The sequence below is a fragment of the Balaenoptera physalus genome, assembly GCF_965194825.1.
Source record: "Balaenoptera physalus genome assembly, chromosome: 16".
Taxonomy (NCBI): domain Eukaryota; kingdom Metazoa; phylum Chordata; class Mammalia; order Artiodactyla; family Balaenopteridae; genus Balaenoptera; species Balaenoptera physalus.
In genome coordinates this window covers 18,923,973-18,940,108 of record NC_138898.1, presented here as the reverse complement: position 1 = coordinate 18,940,108, position 16,136 = coordinate 18,923,973, and the positions used below count along the sequence as shown (strand labels likewise).

Here is a 16,136-nt window from a genome sequence, read left to right as displayed (position 1 = left end):
GTAACAACAAAGTAGAACTGGGTCTGAGGGTTTGAGGAAAGGAAAGAGGCAGAGAAATTAATATTTACAAAATGTCCACCGAGTGCCAGTTCTGGGCAAGGCCCACTGCATGAGTTACACGTTCGGGTTTCACAGCATCATTCAACACCTATGAGCGGTGTGGGTATTACAATCTTTTTAGAGCAGAGGAAAGTAAGGTGTAGAGAGGCGAGGAATTTCTCTTTGTTCCCGGCCGGAGGGCCCTCCCAAAATGACCAGAGGCCCCAGGCGTGGTTGGCGGGTCCCCCTCCCCCTTTGCTGTGCCTCCCCTCGGCTCCAGGGCCCACAGCCTCTTGCTCCCCTTGCTTGCCGGCCTGCCTGCCTGCCTGCTCCACTGGACTGAGACTGTCAGGGGCTGTGTTTTGGGTTCTGCATGTCCAGCATCCCCTTACGTGCCGGGCATGGGCCTGCATCCTCGGAGGAAGCAAGCAAGAGTTAATGCGGAGGCAAACAAAGAGCCGCGAGGCCCAGCTGTGTGAGCTGAGGGCAGAAGCAATGAGCACACCCGTTACATAAGTGCTTCTCCTGCTCTGCTCAGGCCCGGGAGGATAGCGGGGCTCTTGCCTCCCCTGTGCTATATATAATCTCTGTTTTGGCAGAGGAGCTTGCTACAGTTCCACAGCTCACTCACAGGAGATACTCATGTTTTCTTAAGAATCCAGCAAATTTTCTTCGACTAGTGATGCCACAAAATAATAAGACAGACTTGGCGTAAGATTTAGACACTTTTCCCACATTCCCAGCATTTTTCTCTCTCAAAAACAGTATTTCTGGTTCCGCTTCAAGAAGCAAAGGAAGGGTGAAAATGAGATGGCAAAGAGACAGCTTGCAACATCCCATAATTACAGCCTTTGATGCTGGAACCTCAAGGCTCCAATCCCAGATGGGACAGTGTTTCCCTTTTCGAGGCTCCAATCCCAGATGGGACAGTTACCCTTTGGTAACTAAACAGGGGCTGATCCATTAACCAAGAATATGTCCCCCCAGTACCTTTTTTTCTGGCCGCGCAGCTTGTGGGATCTTAGCTTCCCAACCAGGGACTGAACCCGGGCCCTCAGCAGTGGAAGCATGGAGTCCTAACCACTGGACCGCCAGGGAAGGCCCCAAGAATGCGTTTTTTTATACAGAGTAGACCAGGTTTGTTTCTGATTCTTTCTCACCTGCCTCGTAAGCCCTTACCCTGGAATCCATGACCTCATGACTATAGAATGAATATTTCATAGAATCATTCATTTGTCCTGGGACTTAATTGAAGATAAGTTTTACTTATCTTAGAAGTAAACCCCTTCTTTAGCTGTAGTAGATTTACCTGAAAAATGTTTTCTGAGACCTTTAAAAACATATATTTACTAAAAATCACCACATTAACTTCATGTTAGTCCTAAAAGGTTCTCTAATTACTGAAAGCCATAGTTCGTTATTCTAATACAAACTGTCATAACACATACTCACTTGAACATTAAAACATGACATTTCCTTTAAGTATATTCAGTCCTTTACCTTTTTACCAATTTGGTTGGGACTTCCTCCAGACCAATTCTTCCAAAATGGTGAATTTTTAAGAAATAAAATCATGAACCTGATGTTTTCATAAGATGACAGGTTAAGAAGAAAAACAGGCTTTTAAAATATTAATTTTATTAACATTAATACTAACATCTAAGTATTAGCAGAGCTATTATTTATAAGCATAGCTCCTATAGCGAGTATGTAGACATTGTGAGACTTGCTGACAGCGGGCAGCTCAGTTCTAGCAGGTTCTATTCCAAAGTGGCCTGTCACTATAGTGGGAGTCAGATAAACCTGAGTCCCAACCCTGACTCAGCAACTTCCTAGTGCAGGTCACTTGGGTCTTGGGTGATGTATTTAACCTCCCAAACCTCAGTTTTCTTTTATAAAATGGGAATGGTATCAGTGTATATAGGGTAAGGTTCACTTCAAAAAGTAAACAAGACAGTCTATGGGAAAGCATCCTGGACAGGCATGTTGACAGTCAGGCAGAAGTTTCAGGCTTCCTGCCTCCTCACTCCCTGCACTGTCCCATCACCAAGGTGGCCCCTCTGCATGGTTTCTGAGTACTGACCTTCTCCTCTCGCCTGCAAACAGCTGCGGTGACTTCAGTGACCTACACTGCCTGCACACACACATGCCCCCTTCCCCCTATTAGCCTTTAGACACACAGATCACTGTCTTCAGTGATTCCCTGCAGCATAAAGTCCGCCCACTTGAGCCTGGTGTCATGGTCCTTTCTTAGTCTGGCCCAACCCACCCTTTCTGAGCTCATGGTCCCTTGCAAACCCAAGTCTTCCCACTCCAACTCTGCCCATCGCCCTGCTTCAAAGCTCTTACACAGCCTCCACGGCCTACAGTATAAACTCTAAACTGCTTCATGTGGCATCTGAGACATGTTATCTGGTCCCTGCCCATCTCCAGTTTCACTGGCTACCACCCCTTTGCCTCCTCATACTTTATAGCCAAGCAATTCTACTTACAGTACCGGAACCCTATGTTGTCTCATCACTCTTCAACTTTACACACACTCCCCTTTTTGCCCAGAATACCCTCCTCCTCTCATCTATTTGGCAAAGTCCTAGACAGTTTTCAAATGGCCCCACTTCTGTGACAGTCTGTCAAGTACTGACTGTGTCTCGTACCTTTGTCTGTTACTGCACCTGTCATGTTGTAATTATTTTTCATGTTTTCTTGTAATTCACTAGACCACTATAAATATCTTCTTTGGGGGGTGAACCCAGGACTTGGTCTTACACAGAGTAGTCACTCAGGAAATATTTACAGTGTTGAGCCGAAAAAGCTTCCAAGCTGGTGGGAAGAGCCACTGAAACGCAGGGGCTGCGACCTACCAGAGCAGCCTGCCGCTGTGAGAGTAGGCAGAGGGAGAACTTAACAAAATTCCCATTGAAAATGGTAAAATGGTGGTGACTGCCAGAGCTCAGAAAAAGAAACCCTTTTTATGTGGCTACAACTCTAACAAGTCAATTACATTTACCTAAAGCCAGTGGAACTCCAAACTGTATTTTTCTCCCCATAGCCTCATTCTTTCATAAAGTTCCCTTGCTCTGTGCAATGATCGTGGGCAATCGCGTTTGCAGTTTTCGGCGATGCCAGTTCATGGCTATGTTTTTCTGTTCACTGAACTGGCTCATTTCTTCAGAACAAACTGTTCTGCACTGAAGCAGGAATTGGCTGGGTTCTAACAAAAAGATTTTTCCCCCCTGACAGTGTTTTTGCAAAAGACCCAAGTCAATTTATAGCCAAGTAACAAAAGGTCAGAAAGGTTAGTCAAGCAATGGGCGTAATTCCTGTGTGTCACAGCCAATAAAGGAAATGGGTGGGAATAAATAGTATGCAATTTTAACCTGAAATTATTTGTGCAAAACTATTATTGTGAACTATACAAAGGGACCCATGGCTTCCAATACAAAGGATTTCCCACTCTGATTTTTTTTAAGACACATTTACTGTGGAAGAACTGAGATGACCTCGAATTGCTCATTTGCAAGTGGAAAACTGTCAAAAACTTTTTCACACTAATTTATGAAAAAACTTGGTCACTGTTTTGCAGCCCTGAAATAGAAATATTCACATAAAAAATTAAATATCTCCCAGTTAAATCACAATTAAATACAATCTGCAGGGCTGAATTTAATACAAAATCTTTGCCAAAAGAGAAAATTAACCAAAAGAGACGCTGAGAAAACGGCTCTACAAAGGCCATAGTTTATCTGTTTTAATCATGCTAGAAGTGTGACAAACTACTGCATTATTCAACGAGCATAAGAACAACAAGAAATGCCTGCCTTTAAAGCAGACACGAAGAGCTGACATCACAGCCAAGCCAACGGAAGACAGATGAGTAACAGCCTGCACTGGGCGGCCAACCAGGCCCAGGCTTGTGGGTCTGCGGAGTAAGGAAGCCTTTCACATTTCAAGGCCAATGGAACTCCCCCCCCACCCCGCCATCACAATGTCTATAGTAGTCACCATTTAAAACAACCTAATCATGCAAAAGATGAATGGTTAAATAGAACACTGTCACAGTCCTGGACAAGATGCTGTAAACCATTTCTCCCCCAGCCTCTTTGCTAAGTACAACCATAAACCCTGGAAATAATACAAGAGGCAACCAAAGGAGAAGTCTGAAAGGGGGGAAAAGGAAGGTGAACAGGTTAGGGATCCCAGGGCTAAAGGAACAACACAGCAGCAGGGCATCTTATGACTCCCCTATCCAACTGAAGAAGGTGGCCCAAGCCAAATGTTTCCCAAGCCCCAGTCTAGCAACATAAGGCAACTCAGGAAGGCTTATCCTTCCCTATGACAGAATGGGAGTTCTGCAGACAACACCAGGCCAGCTGGTAGCACCAACAAGGAGGATAGTTCAGGAGCCCACTGATAGTAAAACAATCTGGGAAAACACTCTCCCTCCCTGCAGGGCCCCCAGGAAGTACTCTTTATTCCAGCAGGATGGAGACTCCTTTCTTCCACCTGAAGGCACCAGGCAGCATGGCCTGGGGAAACTTCTTCCTTCCATCAGATAGCACCAGCAGGGCCCAGTGGGAGCCCCAGCTGCACCAGATAAACCAAGCAGACCAAAACAGTAACAGCAAAGGCTCTGAAAAGTAAATCATCACTGGAATCACAGCCCACAAAAGTAGATCCCAACCTGTGTGCTAAACCTAAAGAGAGTGACTTCCTGGTAAAACAAAAGGTTTAAACAGGACCCAGAGTTTCCTAACATAATAGACAAAATGTCCAGAACAGAATGGAAAATCCCCTTCCTACCAAGAACCAGGAAAATCACAACTTGAATGAGAAAAGACGATCAACTGACACCAATACCACGATGAATCTGATGTTGGAATCAGCTTACAAAGGATTTTAAAGCAGCCCTCACAAAAATGCTGCAACAAGCAATTACAAATTCTCTAGAAATAAATGAAAAAATAGAAAATCTCATCAAAGAAACAGAAGTTATAAAAAGGACCAAATACAAATTATAGAACTGAAAGACATAATAATAGAAATAAAAACTTGCTAGATAGGCTTAATAACAGAGATGACAGAGGATAAAAATCAATGAACTTGAAGACAGATCAGTAGAGCTTACCCAATGTGAACAAAAGAGAGAAGACAGACTGAAAACAAATGAACAGAGCTTCAAGAACTTGTGAGACAGTAACAAAACATCCAATGTTCATATCATCAGAGTCCCAGAAGAAGAATAAAAAGAGAAGGGCTGACAGAGTATTCAAAAAGATAATGGCTGAGAATTTCCAAAACCTGGTGAAAGACATAAACCTACAGCTTCAAGAAGCTGGGCAAACCTCCAATAGATAACCTCAAAGAAATCCATGACAAGACACATGATGATTAAGTTTCTGATAATTAAAGACAAAGACAAACCCTTGAAAAATGAGAAAAACAACCCATTGTCTATAAGGGAACACCAATTCAAATGAAACAGATTTCCCATTTGAAACCACAGAGGCCAGAAGGAAGCAGCACAATATTTTCAACGCTGAAAGAAAAGAACTGTCAACCATGAATTCTATATCTGGGGAAACTATACCTCAAGATTGGAGGGGAAAAGACATTCTCAGACTAAGGAAAACTAAAAGAATGTGTAGCTAGAGGACCTACTCTTAAAGAATGGCTAAAGGAAGTTCTTCAGAGAGAAAGGAAATGATAAAAGAAGAAATCTTGGCATATCAGTTAGGAATAAAGAACAGAAAAAGAGAATGAGTATATACAACTAGACTATCCTTCTCCTCATGAGTTTTATATCATATTTAATGACTGAAACAAAAATTATAATACCACCTGATGTTCAAGATAATTATATTTAGAAGTGGGGATTAAAGGGACCTAGATGGAAGTAAGGTTTCCACATTTCACTCAAAGTGGTGAAACGCTGATACCAGTAGACTGTTATAAGTCAAATATGTATCTTGTAATACTCAGAGCAACCACTAAGAAAATGATACAAAGAGATACACTCAAAAACATTACAAATAAGATAAAGTCCTTTAAAACCTTCAAGTCACCCAGAGAAAGGCAAGAAAAGGGAAACCGGAAGCAAAACAAATAATAAAACGGCAGATTAAAACCCTAATATATAAATAATTACCTTAAATGTAAATGGTCTAAATACACCAATTAAAAAGTAGAAATTGTCAGAATGGATAACTATATGCTGTTCACACGAAACTCACTTCAAATTCAATAAGTAGGCTGAAAACAGAGTGCTGTCCATACAGTAGATGGAATATCAATAGCTCTTTTAAATTCTGCTTATGAATAATTTTCATGATATAGGAAAATGTTTAAAATATTACATTTTATAAGATGTGATAATTAAATAAGTAAATATTTTCAAAACAAGACACAAAATGTATATATAGCATGACTTCACACTGTATGTAAACAATTTATAAATAAGTGCCTCAAAAGAATGCATGGGGGCTTCCCTGGTGGCGCACTGGTTGGGAGTCCGCCTGCCAATGCAGGGGACAAGGGTTCGAGCCCTGGTCCGGGAAGATCCCACATGCTGCAGAGCAGCTGGGCCCATGCATCACAACTACTGAGCCTGCACTCTACAGCCCGCGAGCCACAACTACTGAAGCCTGAGTGCCACAATTACTGAAGCACGCACGCGCCTAGAGCCTGTGCTCCGTAACGAGAAGCCACCATAATGAGAAGCCCGCGCACCTCAACGAAGAGTGGCCACCGCTCGCTGCAACTAGAGAAAGCCCACGCACAGCAACAAAGACCCAACGCAGCCAAAAATAAATAAATTAAAAAAAAAAAAAAAAAAAAAAGAATGCATGTTAGGGTACCACTAGCAAGAATCTCAATTATCTTCATTATGCTTTCTTATATTATTCAGATTTCTACCATAGAACGAATGGCTTTTATAATCAGAAAACAACATTATGTTCTAAAACTTCTCTTCAATTAAAGCAGTCTATTAAAGATAACTGCTGCGTTCTGAAGAACCTAGGGGCAGGACAGGAATAAAGACGCAGACGTAGAGAATGGACTTGAGGACACGGGGAGGGGAAAGGGTAAGCTGGGAAGAAGTGAGAGAGTGGTATGGACATATATATACTACCAAATGTAAAACAGGTAGCTAGTGGGAAGCAGCCACATAGCACAGGGAGATCAGCTTGGTGCTTTGTGACCACCTAGAGGGGTGGGATAGGGAGGGTGGGAGCGAGATGCAAGAGGGAGGAGATATGGGGATATATGTATATGTATAGCTGATTCACTTTGTTATAAAGCAGAAACTAACACACCATTGTAAAGCAGTTATACTCCAATAAAGATGTTAAAAAAAAAAAAGATACAGTTATCAAATAAAAAAAAAAGATAACTGCTGCTGCCTGGGGAGGAAGAACTAATATTTATCATCGGCAGCCACCATTAACGTGGCTCTTTCTACTGGTGAGTTGGCTGCCTCTCCCTTTCCTGCTCCCCAGAGGACCAAAGGTACACGGCAGAAGGCCTGAAAGACTCAGAAAGTGTTCTCTCTGCAAGCTTTGTACATGGGATCCAGGAGATGGGGGTAGTAAGGGGGAGGGAACTGACAGATAGGGACAGCAGAGTAGGACTGTTAGAAACCTGCCTCATGTCCAGTGGTCTCCAGAGTCACTGCTGTAAGTCTCCACAGGCCTGACCACCGAGTTGGGTCCCATGTTTCTTCACTCCATCACCCAAGGCCACACAAGCATGTCTTGGTCCTCACAGCCCAACAGAGCCTAACACGAGGATCATCCCACCACGCTGGAGGCCACAGTACAGAAGAGGAAATTCTTCTATTTGATATTGCCAAGTCGGTATCAATTTAACACCCCTGTCTTCCTTCCTTTTTCAAAGTCTCTCTCTAATTTTATCCAGGAGCCCAGTGATAAGCTTCCTACTATAACAGACCCAATCCTTTTTCTGGCATTTCAAGTAAGAAAACTCAAAGTAATCTTCAATTCTTCCTTACCCTTTATTTGTATATCCAATCTATTATCATAAAGTAGATTCAACATAGAATGCAGAAGGTAGCAGATATAATGATTTCTAAGATCCCCTATTAGAGATCTGTAATTCTTTTACCAAAGATTACCTTTACCCTTTCTTAATGCAAAGAATAAACAAACCCTCTTAAAGTCAAAGTCGAAACCAAGCCTCCTTCATGTATAAGATGCTTCCTTGTTGATTTAACAGGCAATGGGACCATTTCAAGACTTCCCACTGTTATGACCAATTCTGGAAAAGTTGCCTTTTTCTCTTACTAAGGACATGGAATCCCATCTCTGTGGCCATATAGGATAACTCAAAGCCAACCTTGATTTTACAGCACTTTGCAAACTCTGCAGGACTATTTCAGTGTCTCTGCCTTTGCCATCTCCCATATCTAAACTATGCACATGATGAGGTAACACAATTTTACAAATACTTGAGCACGTATTGGTGACCATGTTAACTTTTTAAATAAACTTTTGATTTGCCTGTTGTCTTGCTTTTTGGGGGCTAGAGTGGAAAAAGCATGGACTCTGGAGTCAAAGAGTATCCCTATTACTTATTAGCCACATAACTTTGCAGCCTCTTCATCTATAAAATGGAAATAAGTATGCATACCTCCTATGAGGATTAAGTAATATATTACTTATAAAAGTGCCTAGCATATCATAGGTGCTCTCTTGGATCCATTTAACATTCCTACCTTAGTTTCTTTTTTTCCAACTACTTCTCGTTTATGATTTATGCTTTATGTTTTTATGGACCTAAATGAGTCACCTTAAATTCTTATGGAACAAAAAAAAGCACATAAAAATACAACATAAAAACAGTAGACACTCTGCTGGGAAGTAGGGGTGGGCACTGACTGGGAAGGGATATGAGGCAACTTTCTGGGTAATGATACCCTCGTAGGAGTTTGGGTTACACAGGTGTATGCATTTGTCAAAACTCAGCAAATGTACAGTTAAAATTTAACTACAATGAAATGTACCAATCTTACCTCAAAAGAAAAAACAAACTATAAACAAATAATGACCTCTACTTAGTGATATGCATGCCGAAGCACTGAGAGGGAATGCATAAAAAACAGGATGGACAGACGGCTGGACAGAGAAATAGGAAGCACAGAGTAAAATGTTAATGGTCAAACCTGGTGGTGGGTGGATGGCTGCCCACTGTAAAATCCTTTCAACTTTGCAGTATGTTTGAAATTTTTCATAATAAAATGTTGGGAAAACATATGCTATGGAAAAGAATGGAAGGCACTCAATACACATTAGTTCTCTTCCCGAACCCTCTCCCTATCTTCATTCATCCATTTGATCATTTACCTGCCAACACTTCCTAGGCACACACCACAGAATCGCCTAGTACAAGTTGCTTAACCCCAAGCCCTCTGAATACGTTTCCTCATCTGTGGAATAATAACTACATGTGCCTTATGGGGTTTCTGTGAGGATTAAGATGATAAACGTGTAACGCTTAAGCTCAGTACCTGCCCTGTAGCTGGTGCTCAATAAAAGCTAGCTATGATTATGTCAGTATTACATAAAGAGCCCGGGCATTATAGTGTATTATTCTAGTAGCAAGTAGTGGCTAGAAGCCCTGACCCCTAACTGACTGCTTGGGTTCAAATTCCAACTCTACCACTTTGTAGCTTTGGGCAAAATCCTTAACCTTTCTGTGCCCCAGTTTCCTATTCTGTGAAAAAGGGATAAGTGTTCTCTTTCATGGGGTTATTAAGACAATTCAACATGATAATATATACAAAATGCTTAGACAGTGGCTGGAACTGTATAAGCACTCAATCAATGTGAGCAAACTCACTATGCTGGATATTTAGAGAATATGAAGATGAATGGAATGCATAAGTCCCTGACACCTCAAGGAGTTGATTATCCAGGAGAGGAGAAGGCCATGTCAACAGAAGCATCACAAAGTGGTGTGTGATGTGTGCCATAGGGGACGTGCTACTATGGCCTTGGGATACCGGAAAAACAGACTGATGATAATGAACAAGGAAGGCCTCAAGGTAGTGGCACTGGATGATGTGGAAACTGAAGGCAGAGAAGGGGAAGAAAAAGGTTGGTAATGTGAAAATACATGGTACAGAGAGCCTACTAGAACTTAATAAAAGATAGGTAGGGGCGGGTTAAAAGATTTGAGGCTGGAAAGAGATTGGGATCAGATGGCAGAAAGCTCTACTGATGAATGTGGACTTTGTTCTGCAAAAGTACTTTGAAAAAATGATCATCCATTCATATATTCCATGGGTTAGAAGAGGTGAGTCTTCAAAATTAATTGTTGACCAAAAAAAAAAAAAAATTCTTGATTTTTCTATCTGATAAATAACAAATACTGCTAATCATTTATCCACTGCACTCTTTATATAAAGTAACTAAAAATTCATTACAATAACTATTTTACCAATTCAAGGCATCTCTACTGGATAAGAAGGCCCAGAGCCTCTAGAGGGAGGGCCAGGGCAAAGCTTACTAACAGTGTTGTGGAATCAAGTTAGTTAGCACCACTCTAACTGGTTCATTGCTTTGAGGTTCAGTTTGGAATCTGACCCAAGAGATTAAATTCAGGAAGGGAGAAAAGTCCAGGCAGCAGCAGCGAAGGGCTGGCTCCCTTTGGATGCTGCCAGCTGGCTGCGCTGCGCCTCTCAGAGCTCGCTCTGCCTTGGTAAACACATTTCTGATGGCCGTAGGCACTGAGCAAGCCCGCTAAGCCTTACCCAAGTGTCTTCAGCATCAGAGCCCGAGGGGAGCGGCCAGGGGATGGGGAAGGTTTTACGATTAAAGGCAGCAAATGCTGCTTCCAAATTATGTAATTTAAATATATGAACCACACATGAAAACACCTTTTCTTTCTAGCACTATTGGAAGGAAATTAAAATAACATAAAATATATACAGTGAGGTTTAAAAGTTATGGGATGATATACAGGGAAACTTTTATCTTAGTGTGAACCAGGTCCTTTTCGCGGAGGCACCTTTGAGTGGGCTGGTGCGCTGGCTGGGTCCGGCTCGGAGGCACAGTCTCCTGGCCTGCGGGCTCTGTGAGGAGCTCAGCTGTCTTGCTCCTCTGTGTTCTCAGGGCCTAATTCAGTGCCTGGCCTGCAAAGGGTGCTCACAAAATACCTGTTAACTCAATAAGTAAATGATCTAGTCCCCAGCTTTATAAGTTCAGAAATATGATTTGTTTTAGTTCACTGAGATTATTAAATTCTTAATTGAGTGGGGGTAGAATTGGTTTAATTCCAACCAAACTCAATGGAGACACATTAGATCTCACCCCACCCCCCCATTTTAGAGGGGGTATAGCTTTCCAGGAGCCCCACTGCTTCTGAAATTTACCCAGAATTGTCCTTTCCTAACATGAGGGCACCTGGGAAACAGAATCCCTAATCAGGTGGTTGCCTGAGGAACAAATTTAGAACTTCTAAGAAGGTTTTCAACCTACATATGTAGCAAGCCCAGCTTTGCAGCAAGCAGAATGTTCGCCCCAGGCCACTGTGGCACCTCGCCTCCTGTGGACAGAGCGAGATGTACTCTGACGGAGTCCAACCCTCCAAACCCTTCCCAGGCTCCATGCAGACTCCCAATCTGGTGTCCCTTTGCAGCATTCTTCATTTGAACAAGTCATGAACCCCTCGCTTTTAAGAATTTTCTGTTTACAGGGCTTTAATTTGGCCTCTAATGACCAAAGAGGGACTTTCATCTCCATATGCCTCCAGAGGATCAGTTGGATCTGGTCATCTCTGCATGGATGTGTACCAATTTTCAGGCCATTTTGGGCTCAGCAGCAAATGCTGAGCAGTATCTTCAGAGAACCCCAGGGTACTAAGTGATACCCACCCATGGCTCTGTTTAAGACTGGTTTGGATTTTTTTTTTCCTTAAGTGCAGTATCTTGCATTGTCTAATTTTCTATCTGCTTGGCTTCATAAAATTTTCAGAAAAATTTCCCATCAGCATAGCTTTTTACTACTGTACCCTTTAAAAAGGTCTAGGAAATTCAACATATCTGGAATGAGCCTCGAGGCAACACTGTGAGAGGTCATCATTAACATTTACCCACTTGGAGAAGGGACCATAACTCTAAGCTTTCTTTCCTCTTCTTAAGACAGTTTCTACCCAGAATCAAACAGCTTCTCTATCCCATGATGGCTTTTTACTTAAAAGAAAAATGAGATAGAGAAAAAACAGAAAATTTTAAATTTTGAGCTAATTTTAGACTTACAGAAAAGTTGCAAAAATAGTACAGAGAGTTTCCTTATGTCCCTGACCCAGCTTCCCCAAATCTTACATAACCATAGTAACTGAACAGAACCAGGGCATTAATATTGGCACAGTACTATTAACTAAACCAAAGATCTTATTCATATTGCACCAGTTTTTTTCTACTAATGTCCTTTTTCTGTCCCAGGGTCCTATCCAGGATCCCCACTGTATTTCATCATTATTTCTTAGTCTCCTGTGGTCTGTGACAGCTTCTCCGTCTTCCTTGTTATTCATGCCCTTGACACTTTTCAAAAGTATTAATCAGTTATTTTGCTGAATGTCCCTTGATTTGGGTTTGCCTGATGTTTTCTCATGATTACACTGAGGTTATGCATTTCTGGCAAAAATGCCACAGAAATGATGCTGGGTTCTTCTTAGTGCATCATATCATGGGGTTCATTGATGTTGCTTGTCTTATTACTGGTGATGCTGACCTTGATCTCTTGGCTAAGGTGCTTTCTGCACTGTAAAGTTACTACCTTTTCTTTCCTTTATAGATAATAAATAAGTTGAAGGAGTTGATTTGAGACTATGCAAATTTCTGGCAAAGGTTTCTTAAAGGATTACTGGCTCCCTCATTCACAAGCCTGCTCGCTTTCCTTAAAAACTCCAAGAGGTTAGTTGATAGTATTTCCCCTTATTATGTTTGTCATGCAAACACTTTGTTATTACTTTTTTGTTTGTTCAATGAGATTTATTTTTCTTCTACTTTTAAAAATAGCACATCTTCATTGTCAAAGAAAATATGGCATGTTCATAAACATGGCTTTAGAGATTGGTACCTATTATGGACTGAACGTTTGTGTCTCCCTCCCTCCAAATTCATGTTGGAATTCTAACCCCCAATGTGATGGTATGAGGACATGGGGCCTTTGGGAGATAATTAGGTCATCACAGTGGAACCCTCATGAATGGGATTAGTGCCCTTATCAAAGGGACGCAAAAGAGCTCTCTCACCCCTCTCCACCATGCGAGGCTACAAGAAGAAAAAGGCCATCTGCAACCCGGAAGAGGGCCCTCACCAGAACCCGACCATGCTGGCACCCAGCCACCAGGACAGTGAGAAAAAAAATGTCTTTTGTTTATAAGCCACCCCTATTTTGTTACAGCAGCCTAAACTAAAATAGCAACTCTCTATATAAATGTAGCTATAGATACAGATATACAGATACCAGTGAACCTCTTTTCCTCTTTTAATACCACTGGAGTCAGATACCATGGGCTTATTCATTAAGTCCCTGCCCCACCATGGACTTCAGGAAAGTTACTTAATTTGTGTGCTGGTTTGCCCAGCATCTGTTATTTGCTGATGCGATGAGCAAAATTAAATAACATTTTTTGGGAAGAACTATTCAGAAAGGTAGAGGTAAAAATTTTATGGTCTGTGTTTAATGGAAGTCAACTGAACACAGCCATGGGGAAGGTGAGGTCACACAGTAGACATCTGCAACTCCAGATGCCACATGTGGACAAAGGTTCAAAGTGTTCACTGATGAATTCCTTAATGACCGGAAGGACTGCTACTGGGTCCCCACGACTTGCCTATTTCCAGTTTACCAAGTGAGGCTCCAACAGACTGTAAATTTATCACTTATTTGCGTGGCCCAAATACAATCAGGAAAAGGTTATTACCTCTCCCACTATTTTCCCCCAGAACAATAACAACAACAGGAACAGCTAACAATGGTGGAACACACGACTCGCACTGGACGCTGTGCCTTCTAAGCCCGTTACGTGCACTAGTTCATTCAACTCTCATCACAGTCCTTGCTAGGAGGTATTATTATTGCCTCCAGTTTACAGATAAGGAAAATGAGGCACAAAGAAGTTACAAAAAGTAACTTGCTCAAGGTCACTCAGCTAGTAGCTGGTAGAGCCAGAATATGAACCCAGGCAAGCCTAGTTCCAGAGCGCAGGCTCTTAGCACTATGCTCTCCTATTGTCAGAGAATGCAAGAACATACTATCATCTAGAAGAGAGAGACAGTCCATGAATTCAAGTTCCGGGCGAAGCTGAACTGAGCAAAAGATTCACATGACAGACGAAAACCACTTCCAGAATGGAAAGACCTGAGAGAAGAAACAAGAAGGGGCTCTCAGGATCGCACACATAATTAGCAATCAAAGTGGGTCACTAAGACAACAGCCTGGAAACATCTGAAAACAATGCGTAGAAAAGGACTCCAAGTTGACAAGTTAAACAAGCAGGTTATGTGAAAGGGAATCCAGCAGTTACTTCTGATTTTTTTTTTTTTTTTAAGTAACAGAAGCCCAGAGACAAGGCGATCTAAAATATAAGACCTCAAAGGAAAAGAGATGAGTGAATCAGAATACTTCAAGCTGTCATCTCTAAACAAACAAAATGATGCCAACCCCCTAGGCCAGATGATCTTGTCATTCCTCTACCACCAAGATGTCTCCAAGAGCTGCGGTCAACAGCGCTGTCTGCATTTCCTCAGCTGGTCTGACTCCAGTGTGAGCTGACCTCCGTACCCTGTGGACTGAGCACGGTGGGATCACTATCAATTTTCTAACTGAGAAAACCAGTGGCTGAGCTTCTCCTTATCCTACTGGATCCTCTGGGTGAATGGCCACTGCCGGCCACTGCCCCTCGTAGGAAACCATCTCTTCCACACCACTCTTTTCTGCTTCTCCCCTACCTCTTCCTCTAGCATCAGCTTGGCATTCAGGCCTGGTTTGCAATCCCACTTACTAGCTTAGTAACAGTGCCTTGGAGCCTTAGTTTCCTGGCCCACGAAGTAGGGTAGTAATAATTTCTACACACAGGGCTGTTAAAAAGATAAAATAAGCCATCTGAAAAAGCTCTCACCACCCCGTGCAGGACATGTATTACAGGGCTCAGTACATTTTGACTTCCTGCACGTAAAGACTGGTCTTGGCCAGGAGGCTAACTTAAGCCCTTTTTTCTGCCTACATGCTCTAACAGGGGGAACTTTATATCTATTCCACGGCTTTGACCTCCTCCTTGGAGCAAGTATATCTCACAACCTTTATCTCCAGCTCCTACATCTCAACTGAGTGTCTAACTCATATTTCCAATTACTCCTAGATATGTTTTCCTAGATCTGTTGACAATTTTTTAAACTCAGGAAGTCCTAAAATGCTCTGTCTCTCTCCAAAGTAGTCTCTGCGACCCCCTCCACAACATCCACCCCGTGACATAAGGTAGTCGATATTTCCACCGTCTGTTATTACCTTCCCTAAAACAAACAAACAAGAAAACCCTCTAAGTCATCCTCTAATCCCAATCTCACCTGAGTCAGGAACTAGGATTTTTAGATTCCGCCTCAAAACACCTCATCTTCTCCATCGCCGCTGCCTCCACCTTGTTTAAGTTCTCATCATCTCTTACCTGGATGACTGCCACAGCTGCTCAACTGACTTCCTCCCTGCAGTCTGTGCGTCACATGACAGCCAGAGTTATCTTCCTAAAAACAGGCTTGAACAGAGTACTCCCCTGCTTTAAAACCTTTCTGGTGGGGCCGCGGAAAGCCGAAACTCACTGGCCAGGCATTCGAGGTGCTTCGCAATCTGGCCCCAGCATCCCTTTGTCCAGTCTCATCTCCAGCCACTTAGGTACCTTTAGGCTTTTGCCCATGCGCTTTATCCTCTATCCCACAAAGCCCTACTGGCACAGTAACACTCAGCATTCAGGATGCCTTCGCTGACTCACCGAACATCATCCCCTCCCTCCCTGTGTCTCCAGGACACCTGACACATCACATCTTTCGCCATTGTGGGTTTGCATGCATGCCACCTCCT

The 16,136-nt window shown here is 42.5% G+C and overlaps 1 protein-coding gene and 1 long non-coding RNA gene across 11 annotated transcripts in view; one reads left to right on the top strand and one right to left on the bottom strand.

Moving 5' to 3' along the window:
- Nucleotides 1-16,136, bottom strand: part of ZHX3 (zinc fingers and homeoboxes 3) — a 205,317-nt gene that overhangs the window by 111,918 nt on the left and 77,263 nt on the right. The gene's annotated exons all lie outside the window — the stretch shown is intronic.
- Nucleotides 1-16,136, top strand: part of LOC309645376 — a 55,004-nt gene that overhangs the window by 35,385 nt on the left and 3,483 nt on the right. Inside the window, exon 2 of the long non-coding RNA XR_014254835.1 lies at nucleotides 12,852-12,970. This is a non-coding gene — a long non-coding RNA (uncharacterized lncRNA). The remainder of the gene's footprint in view (nucleotides 1-12,851; nucleotides 12,971-16,136) is intronic.